The sequence below is a fragment of the Panulirus ornatus genome, chromosome 2 (genome assembly GCF_036320965.1).
Source record: "Panulirus ornatus isolate Po-2019 chromosome 2, ASM3632096v1, whole genome shotgun sequence".
NCBI lineage: Eukaryota > Metazoa > Arthropoda > Malacostraca > Decapoda > Palinuridae > Panulirus > Panulirus ornatus.
Window position 1 is genome coordinate 83,224,242 of NC_092225.1, and position 10,871 is coordinate 83,235,112.

Genomic DNA, 10,871 nt, shown 5'->3' on the forward strand with positions numbered 1-10,871 from the left:
GTCAGGCGACAGCTCCATTCAGTCACCTGCGTTTTATCAGAATCGTCGTATATCCATCACATCATAAAGTATATATGATTTACATTTACATTAACGTGATATATATATATATATATATATATATATATATATATATATATATATATATATAGATAGATATATAGATAGATACACGAATGAAAAGTGCATATGAACGCGCACCTTCATAAAACATACAAACCTCCAGCAGCCAGGGTCGAACCCGGCACCCTGTGCAACAGGCGGGTGCGTTTCCGCTAGGCTATGATCGCCCCTGATAGGGAAATGACTATTCAAATACTATGTACTCGAATACCCTTCGTCTCACGTTGGTGAGCAACGGGGTCTACAACGGTCGTTTCCTATCAGGCTCACACAGCCAGCAGATAGCATTTTACCGAACCTAACTCTACAACGCGGAGGTATATGAATACGAACAAAGTGCATACATACAGGGGTCCCGGGTTCGATCCTGGCTGTTGGAGGTTTGTATGTTCTATGAAGGAGCGCGTTCATATGCATGGCAGTCGAGAACGCTAACCGCGACCTTAGCTTATCGGTTAGCGTTCCTGACTACCACGCAAATGGTCCTGGCTTGGAATCCTGGATGTTGGAGTGTATTATGCACTATATATATATATATATATATATATATATATATATATATATATATATATATATATATATATATATATATGTATATATATATATATATTTTTTTTTTTTTTTTTTTTATACTTTGTCGCTGTCTCCCGCGTTTGCGAGGTAGCGCAAGGAAACAGACGAAAGAAATGGCCCAACCCCCCCCCCCCCCATACACATGTACATACACACGTCCACACACGCAAATATACATACCTACACAGCTTTCCATGGTTTACCCCAGACGCTTCACATGCCTTGCTTCAATCCACTGACAGCACGTCAACCCCTGTATACCACATGACTCCAATTCACTCTATTTCTTGCCCTCCTTTCACCCTCCTGCATGTTCAGGCCCCGATCACACAAAATCTTTTTCACTCCATCTTTCCACCTCCAATTTGGTCTCCCTCTTCTCCTCGTTCCCTCCACCTCCGACACATATATCCTCTTGGTCAATCTCTCCTCACTCATTCTCTCCATGTGCCCAAACCATTTCAAAACACCCTCTTCTGCTCTCTCAACCACGCTCTTTTTATTTCCACACCTCTCTCTTACCCTTACGTTACTTACTCGATCAAACCACCTCACACCACACATTGTCCTCAAACATCTCATTTCCAGCACATCCATCCTCCTGCGCACATCTCTATCCATAGCCCACGCCTCGCAACCATACAACATTGTTGGAACCACTATTCCCTCAAACATACCCATTTTTGCTTTCCGAGATAATGTTCTCGACTTCCACACATTTTTCAAGGCTCCCAAAATTTTCGCCCCCTCCCCCACCCTATGATCCACTTCCGCTTCCATGGTTCCATCCGCTGACAGATCCACTCCCAGATATCTAAAACACTTCACTTCCTCCAGTTTTTCTCCATTCAAACTCACCTCCCAATTGACTTGACCCTCACCCCTACTGTACCTAATAACCTTGCTCTTATTCACATTTACTCTCAACTTTCTTCTTCCACACACTTTACCAAACTCAGTCACCAGCTTCTGCAGTTTCTCACATGAATCAGCCACCAGCGCTGTATCATCAGCGAACAACAACTGACTCACTTCCCAAGCTCTCTCATCCACAACAGACTTCATACTTGCCCCTCTTTCCAGGACTCTTGCATTTACCTCCCTTACAACCCCATCCATAAACAAATTAAACAACCATGGAGACATCACACACCCCTGCCGCAAACCTACATTCACTGAGAACCAATCACTTTCCTCTCTTCCTACACGTACACATGCCTTACATCCTCGATAAAAACTTTTCACTGCTTCTAACAACTTGCCTCCCACACCATATATTCTTAATACCTTCCACAGAGCATCTCTATCAACTCTATCATATGCCTTCTCCAGATCCATAAATGCTACATACAAATCCATTTGCTTTTCTAAGTATTTCTCACATACATTCTTCAAAGCAAACACCTGATCCACACATCCTCTACCACTTCTGAAACCTATGAGTCCACGGGGAAAATATATATACATATATAATATATATATATATATATATATATATATATATATATATATATATATATATATATATATATATATATATATATATATATGTATATATATATATATATATTCTTTTTCTTTCATACTATTTGCCATTTCCCGCGATAGCGAGGTAGCGTTAAGAACAGAGGACTTGGTCTTTGAGGGAATATCCTCACCTGGCCCTCTTCTCTGTTCGTTCTTTTGGAAAATTGATAAAAAAACGAGAGGGGGGGGGGGGGGGGGGATTTCCAGCCACCCGCTCCCTCCCCTTTTAGTCGCCTTGTACGACACGCAGGGAATACGTGGGAAGTATTCTTTCTCCCCTATCCCCAGGGATAATATATATATATATATATATATATATATATATATATATATATATATATATATATATATATATATATATATATATATATATATATATATATATATATATGATATATATATATATTCCCTGGGGATAGGGGAGAAAGAATACTTCCCACGTATTCCCTGCGTGTCGTAGAAGGCGACTAAAAGGGGAGGGAGCGGGGGGCTGGAAATCCTCCCCTCTCGTTTTTTTTTAATTTTCCAAAAGAAGGAACAGAGAATTGGGCCAGGTGAGGGTATTCCCTCAAAGGCCCAGTCTCCTCTGTTCTTAACGCTACCTCGCTAATGCGGGAAATGGCGAATAGTTTGAAAAAAGAAAAAAAAAATATATATGATATATATATATATAATATATATAATATATATATGATATATATATAATATATATATAATATATATATAATATATATATAATATATATATAATATATATATAATATATATAATATATATAATATATATAATATATATATATATATAATATATATATATATATATATATATATATATATATATATATATATATATATATATATATATATATATATGTATGTATTTTTTTTTTTTCATACTATTCGCCATTTACCTCGTTAGCAAGGTAGCGTTAAAAACAGAGGACTGGACCTTTGAGGGAACATCCTCACCTGGCCCCCTTCTCTGTTCCTTCTTTTGGAAAATTGAAAAAAAAAAAAAAAAAAACTGAGAGGGGAGGATTTCCAGCCCCCGCTCCCTTCCCTTTTAGTCGCCTTCTACGACACGCAGGGAATGCGTGGGAAGTATTCTTTCTCCCTTATCCCCAGGGAATATATATATATATATATATATATGGCTAAGGATTATCACAGTAGGAATACATACAAACATTTCAGAGGGAAACATTTGTAAACTTATGGTATAACTTTGAAGCGAACTGACTCACAAGTCAAGTGTGTGTTTTAAACGTGTGCATGGCAGTGCTCTCAGGCGCTGTCGCTGGGTAATCATTCCATATATTAACGTTGTCATTGGAGGAGAGAAAAAAGAGCACGTTTGGCATCCACACTACAAGGGAAACAGACGAATCTATCCGTAAATGGTTCGTTAGACTGAAGCCTTTGATGATTTTTGAATTCCCGTATTGAACTACTTTTGAGCCTCTTTCTTTAGTAAGGTAAATCAGTTTGTATCATTGGCTCTCGTAGGATATGTTTGTTCATTCTGGGAATCATCTTGTGCGCTCCACGCTGTACTCTCTCCACTCTGTCCATGTCTTCTTCTTCTTCTTCTTCTTCTTCTTTTCTTCTTTTCTTCAGCAGTTTGACCAAAACTGAACACAACCAAGTGGGAACGCACTTTTAGAGAATGAGGAGAAAACCCTTTAAGCTCGAGTTCGACAGCCACAGTGTGGCATGGTTCCTCCCCTGCTCGGGGTCAGCCAGTCAAGAACTACTTTTTCGTAGACTTGGTTATGCATGGTTCATTCCTCCTTCAGATGTTATGTTGAAGACTTGACCTTCGTGTGTTCATACCCCTTACCCTGGTCTTCCCTGATCCTCTTGCCTGGATGCCGTAACGGCCTGTGTAGGTTTGTACCAGAGTTTGTTGTGTCCACTTTCGCCTTGCGAACTAATTTGTGTTGGGAGATCTGTACACTGTGGGCGATGTGGTGTCTGTGGGCTGTACCAGGGTACATGATACTGTCAGGGGAAGCCACGGAAGAGTGTGAGTGAAGCTTGGCTCTAGACAGGGGAGCCCTGGTTTCGATGCAGTGAGCTTGACAGCCAGAGAGTGGGTGTGAGCAAAATGAGGCCGTCCGTCCTCATTTCCTGGCGCAACCTTGCTTTGCGGGAAACGGCGAGCTAGAAGTACGGAAATAAGGCATATGACCATCCTTGTACGTGGGTGTGGTCTTAGGCTCGTACGTTGGTGGAGCGGCGCTTGATTTCTATAATTACCCCGGATGGTGGGTGGTAACGCTACTGTGTTGTGGCTGGTTGGAGGGAGCACTGCTGCCTGTGTTGTATCTGGTGGAAGGGAGCACTGCTGCCTGTGTTGTATCTGGTGGGAGGGAGCACTGCTGCCTGTGTTGTATCTGGTGGGAGGGAGCACTGCTGCCTGTGTTGTATCTGGTGGGAGGGAGCACTGCTGCCTGTGTTTATCCTACTGTTCCATATGTCTGTTGTCTTGTCTATTTCTTGAGCAGTGTTAATCCCTCGGAGGCCTGTTCTGGGAAAGATGTTCCTCTGTAGTCGTTCCAGTTTGCTTTGTGACGCTAAATCGATTCTAGTGATTGGGCCCCCAGGTTTATTGTTGGCGAGGTTGGTAGTGGTGGTGGTGGGGAAGAGGGTCGATGAAGTGCTGGTAGCCACATTGTCCTGCTTCTGCTGCTGCTGGGGAGGTGTTGGTGGTGGAGGTGGTGAGGGTGGTGTCTGATGGTGGAGAGTGATGATGGTGGTCCAGAGGGTATCGTATGGTGATGTCATGGTGGTGGTGGTGGTAGTGAAGATGATGGTGGTAGTGGTGGTGAAGATGATGGTGATGGTGGTAATGGTGAAGATGATGGTGGTGTTGGTGGTGAAGATGATGATGATGATGGTGGTGGTTGTGTGGTTGGTGAAGATGGTGGTGGTAAGGATGATAAAGGTGGTGTGTGATGTGCATTACAGTGACTTACCAGTGTGGGGGGCGGGGGGTTCGTGGGATTAGTGGAGAGGAGGAGGAAAAATAATCATGCTGTGTTGGCTGATGAGATTACTTTGAGATGCCGGGTTGTTGTGGAAGACCTTCCTCATCCTTCACTACACAGGTAGCCGGGGGGTCTAGCAGTGACCATTGTCACTGGTACGGCACCTCAGACATCGTGAACTGCACAGGTGCCGGGATCTTGACAGTGATAAGTGTTCGTACATTTTCATCTATATCCTTGTGCCACTCATGCATACAACACTGGAACTAGTATACTTCAGACACACCCATATTCGTCCTCTCTCCCAAGGTAATGACTTCTCTTTCCGCACGTTCCTTACTGCACCCAGGACCTTCCCCTCACCCACCCTATGACTCGCTTCATCTCCCGTGGTTCACTTTCGCAGCCATGTTCCACTTCCAGGTACCTAAAGCACTTCACTTCCTCCACCTTTTCTCTCTTCAGACGTCATAAATATATTGATCAAGTGACAGGATGTGTCTTAAAAGGGAGAGATCCCCTCCCACGCCTTCCATGATAAGGCTGATAGCTACCCCGTACCTCCCACGGCATCCCACACAATGACATTTTAGAGAATATCTCGTAAGACCTGCTGTGGCAGTTCTGAAAGTCGGGTCTATAACGCTCTCTGTATATTATTCCTGGGGATGAGGGAGAAAGAATACTGCCCACGTCTCTCCGTCGCGTAGTAGAAGGCGACCGGGAAACAATTGAGCGGGGAGCTGGAAATCAGTCCCCTCCTCCTGTATCATTACCTTCCAAAATAGAAGCAGAAGGAACCAAGCAACAGACGAAGAATGGCATTGTTTGCTTACATCGTCTTCAGCTGTCATTTATGATGTACTGAAAGCAAAGCCCATATCCGCAGCCAAGCCCAGGAGACCTTTCTTTGGTTTCCTCTGACCTTTTCATGAGCCCTTCCTCAACCAATGGACAGCACGCCTTCCCTTGCGTACCATATCGCTCCCACCCCCACTATCGCGCACATGCCTCACAACCTCACGCATGTTCAGAACCCTATCCCTCAAAGTATATGTTACTCCGTCCCTCCATCTTTAATTTGGTCTCCCCGTTTTCCTTGTTCCCTCCACTTCTTACATGTATACCCTCTTATTCATCCTCTCTTCACTCATCCTCTCCATATGTCCAAACCGTTTCGGCTTTTCAACTATCCTCTTCTTACCACCTCACCTTTCTCTTACCCTATCATTTCTTACTCGATCTACCCTCCTCACACCACATATTGTCCTCAAACATAACATTTCTATCTCATCTTTCCATTTTTTTGCATTTATGCATGGCCTGGCATCGGAAGCTGGGTATGGAGGTCGTAGTCCTGGCCATTCACCAACGTGTAGACCAAAATTACTGAGAATAATTCATATTATCGGATGCCATGCAAATGTGATCCATACCTCCGTGGTAAATAATCATAGAAATCCATAATCTGCGACACCATCTATTATGCTCTGTGACACAGACGTGATTATGAACGAGTATTATGGCAATTCATCACGATGATCTATGGAACATTTGGCACAGATCAGCCCCACATCATTCAGACGCCAGGTTAACACAGTTCACCGTAACCATCGCCTGATTATCAGGCTTGACCGTTTGGATGAGCCATCATACGCTGAAAGCTTATTTGACGTGTGCGTGTGTGTGTGTGTGTGTGTGTGTGTGTGTGCGCGTGTGTGTGTTGGTGATTTACGATACCGTGTGTGACACACGACAGTGACTGTCACGTCCGTCATGCCGGAGAGAGAGAGAGAGAGAGAGAGAGAGAGAGAGAGAGAGAGAGAGAGAGAGAGAGAGAGAGAGAGAGAGAGAGAGACCAGGGACGGTGGTGTGTGTTGGGGTCGTACATTTTCTAGGCTGGACGCGGGGGTCAACAAGAGCAGTGACGTTCGAGGAAAAAGAGGACTGAGAGAAAATGGGGTTTAGGTGTCTAGTGGCGGCCGAGGTTTCTCTTCTTGTATCGTGGAATTAAGTGAGGTCGATACTGTGAATCAGTCGGTGAGAAAATTGAAAAGGAAGCCCCGAGATGAATATCATGAGTTGCGCTGAAAACAGCGAAAGAAACTCTGAAAAATGTCGTTGTTTTAGTAGAAGCCAGGGAACCCTTGCACAGTCACCTGCTCCATTAATTATGGGGAAAGGTGACTTGGTTCCGGAGAGTATAAACAATCCAGAGTTCTTGGATTATCTTTCTTTATAGGTATTTATCCTTCAAGACAGCTCATATCCCAGATCTAGTCCCATTGCTTGCAGAAGAGAACATTGTGCAACATGTTCAAGATGTGCTACCAGCATCAAATGGAATATATGACATATATATTGGTAGGTCCTGATGGGTTTATATGAGATCAATAAAAGAAGAAGATAAATGTGAGGTAGTTAAATCCTTGACTGAACTTTCCAGTAAGACTCTCGCTACAAGGACAGTTCCAGTGGACTGGGAGTCTGCCAGTGCAAAGATCATCACCCAAATGTCTTCATGTTCCCAGCTGGTAAACTTACAGAAACCATCATTCGTGCTGAGATTGTAATTCCTTCGGATGATCACAGATAAACGACTCTCAGCATAGTTTTGCGATGAAATCATTTATGCTTGATTTCTTTTATGATTTACTCAACATATTTGATGTAAGTAGTCATCTGTGATATTCACATGTTCAGAAAGCAAGTCCATAAAGTATTGCATCAAAAGCCACTAGAAAAAGTTCGTCACGTATTATGATGAAGGTTGAATACTTTCGCTGTTAGAGAATTTGCTGACTGACTGTATACAGAAATTGTGGTGAACAGTTAAGCCTCAGAATGGTTGGACGTAATAAGTGGTGTGCCACAGGGATTAGACATGGAACTGATTCCCTTTCATATATATATATATATATATATATATATATATATATATATATATATATATATATATATAACATTAATAGGCCGCGGCATTGTAAGGTATCAGAAATCGTGGACGGTACCAAGTTTGTAAATAAAAGTACAACAGATATTGAGAGTCTACAGCTGCAGGCGAACACAGACATTGCCTGCTGGACTGGGCTCACAGGTGGCAAATGAAATTTGACTTCGTATGTGCAGTGTTATACATCGGCGGTAAACATGAGACACAAGCTACTGTATTAGTTCTCTTTTGAACAACAATAAAGGAAATGAAGAAGGTTTTTGAAATCTCTGATATCTTAAAAGCTAAGCAATCTGTGCACAGAGACAGTAAATAAAAGAAATAAAAATCTGGGATTCATAGGCAGGACATTTGAACTTCAGGATCTGATTCTCTCTCTTTAAGATTTATTGGTGCGTCTCCACCTTGTATACTGCGTTCCGTTTGGTCACCCTGCTTGAAAAAAGAAGATATGTGCAGAGTATAGACAATACAGAGGCGACCAACCAAGATTAACAAATTCTATGAGAGCCAACTCGAAGACTTAAACTTATCTTCGAAAATATAAGGTTAAGAAGTAATACACAGATATTCTGGACTTATCAGAGGCTTTGGTAATCTCGATTCGAATTCGCAAGTGAACGCTTTTACTTTGGATGAGATGACTTATGCTTTCCTCTAAAGGATTATTTGATGTATCGAACTGTTTACCAGGCAGAGCAATGTAAAAAACTTGACATTTCTTCACTCCAAGTCCACAACTGACGGTATTTGCGCCTCCTTAGTTACATACAGAGTTTACAGGTATTTCTCCTCGAATCATCTCTCTGCTTTCGTAGCCTCACAGCGCTAATCTCTGTGTTCCTGATCTTTTTCCACCACCACAAACAGCCTGGAAAGGACCCAGTGGTTTGTTGCTGTTTGCATTCCTTTATTTGTGCTCCTTTGTGCCTGATCAAACGGGTTGTACTGATTACAGAAGCCTGCAGGTTGCGGCCTCATACAGCTCGATCGATCAGCTGAACACCAATGCTGTTTGATCCCAGACCAAATTACGGGGATAGAGAAGACCCCCCTCCCCCTCCCTCCTTCCCTCCCCGGGTCAATACTGAAGTAAGGTTTGCGTAACATTGACATGGGACCACCATGGTCTGACAGCCGCTGTTGGTTTAAGAGCCGTGAAAGCTCTCGGAGAACGCTGAGGGAAAGGAACTTTAAAAAGGTTCTCAGAAATGTGTTACACACAGACGGGGGAACCTTTACTGATCCGTCAGTGGCTAGGGTGTGTCAGTACCTTGAGAGCGGCAGGTGCACGTGTCCCCCCCTCGGCCAGATAGGCATCGCAGAAGACAGTCTTGAAGTTGACCTTGCCAAGAAACACGTGGAGGACGATGACAGAGTGTTGGCAGACGTGATCTGCAGACGAGTTGCTGACAGTGGCGTCCAGGACGTGGACACCTGTGCAAAGGAGAGAGGAGGAAGTTGGTGTTCAGAGATCGAGGACACATGGGAGCATCCGTCTTCTGGTCTCGATAACGCCTTTTTTTTCTCGTTGAAGGCTCCAGTCACGGACAGAAGTCGACATCAAGGCCGGGCCTAAATTGAAATATAGAGAGGCTGATGAAAGAGTGGAAAAGATAAACACAAGGGAAAGTATTTACGAATTTTGGAATGTGAAAAACCCTTCTCTTAAAATGTGCCAGGTCATAGGTATTGGGAAAGACATAAGAGGGTAAAGAGTTCCAAAGCTTCGACGTGTAGGGAAAGAAATAGTTATCGGAACGTCCCACCCTTGAGTTGCCAACGGCCACGCATCATGTGACCCAGCAGCTTGCCGAGTATAGCGCGGTCTTGCTAGTGGGTAAAACAGGTTCTCAAAGGCAGGGGAACGCGCGGGTTTTCACCTGCTGCCTTTATCACGTTACTCAACTGCCTGGGTGGTGGACACATTCTTATATGTGTTGCTGCATGTTGCGATTAGCTATGCCCACCATGGCGTATTCTCGGGCCGCCCGGGTTCGAGCGCATAGATTCGAATTCTGGTGGCGTCAATTGGCCCACAGTCAACTCAGCTGTTCATCCTTTTCTAAGAGTAGGTCTAACATGAAAGTAAAGTCAGAGGCTGTAGAGCCCACCCTGCTCCCGAAGACAGAACTAGGTCCATCAGGAAAACCTGTAGCTACAATGCACCGGAGATCCCCGAGCCTTCAGCTGACGGTGTGTTGAAGAGCACAACCGTTTGTTTGAACTGGAAATTCATGATTGTATAATGTCGTAAAAAATTCGTGTGCGCTCTTAAGTGGCGTCGTTTTACATAACAGAATGTCACACGCCGTCGAAATTCATTAGTGAATTAGTAACATATCATTTGTTATCATTTATAAATAAAATAATTAGTGCCGAGAGGAAAAGAGACTCGACTTAATGAAACAATTACAGTCGAAAAATCTTATGTCATTGTTGACCGGGTACGAAAAATGGACACGTTATGAGCTTTGAATGTTTATCTGTGTATGTTTCCCCTGACGCGGGGATATTTAATGTTGATATAAAGTTTTTTATTTCCATTCTAATTAATATTTGGACATTACACATGTTGGGCGAAAAAAAAGGGAAGTTAATTTGTAGGAAATTGAAAGCAGTGGTTTGCATGAGGTGACCAGATGTATTTGAGGCACAGGATCCCTCATTATGGGTATTGAGGATCAACCTTATTGCCTACTGGTTT

At 43.1% G+C, this 10,871-nt stretch overlaps 1 protein-coding gene and 1 long non-coding RNA gene across 3 annotated transcripts in view; one reads left to right on the forward strand and one right to left on the reverse strand.

The window, feature by feature from the left end:
• LOC139757792 (DBH-like monooxygenase protein 1) overlaps positions 1-10,871 on the forward strand; it is a 798,273-nt gene that overhangs the window by 132,615 nt on the left and 654,787 nt on the right. The gene's annotated exons all lie outside the window — the stretch shown is intronic.
• The window catches only part of LOC139752962 (uncharacterized), a 50,547-nt gene that overhangs the window by 999 nt on the left and 38,677 nt on the right, over positions 1-10,871 (reverse strand). The window contains exon 3 of one of the 2 annotated variants that reach the window (XR_011713627.1): positions 10,789-10,871. This exon is cut by the window's right edge and continues 104 nt beyond it. The exons of the other annotated variant lie outside the window; for it this stretch is intronic. This is a non-coding gene — a long non-coding RNA (uncharacterized lncRNA). Of the gene's footprint in view, positions 1-10,788 lie in introns of those variants that run through there. 2 annotated transcript variants of the gene reach the window in all.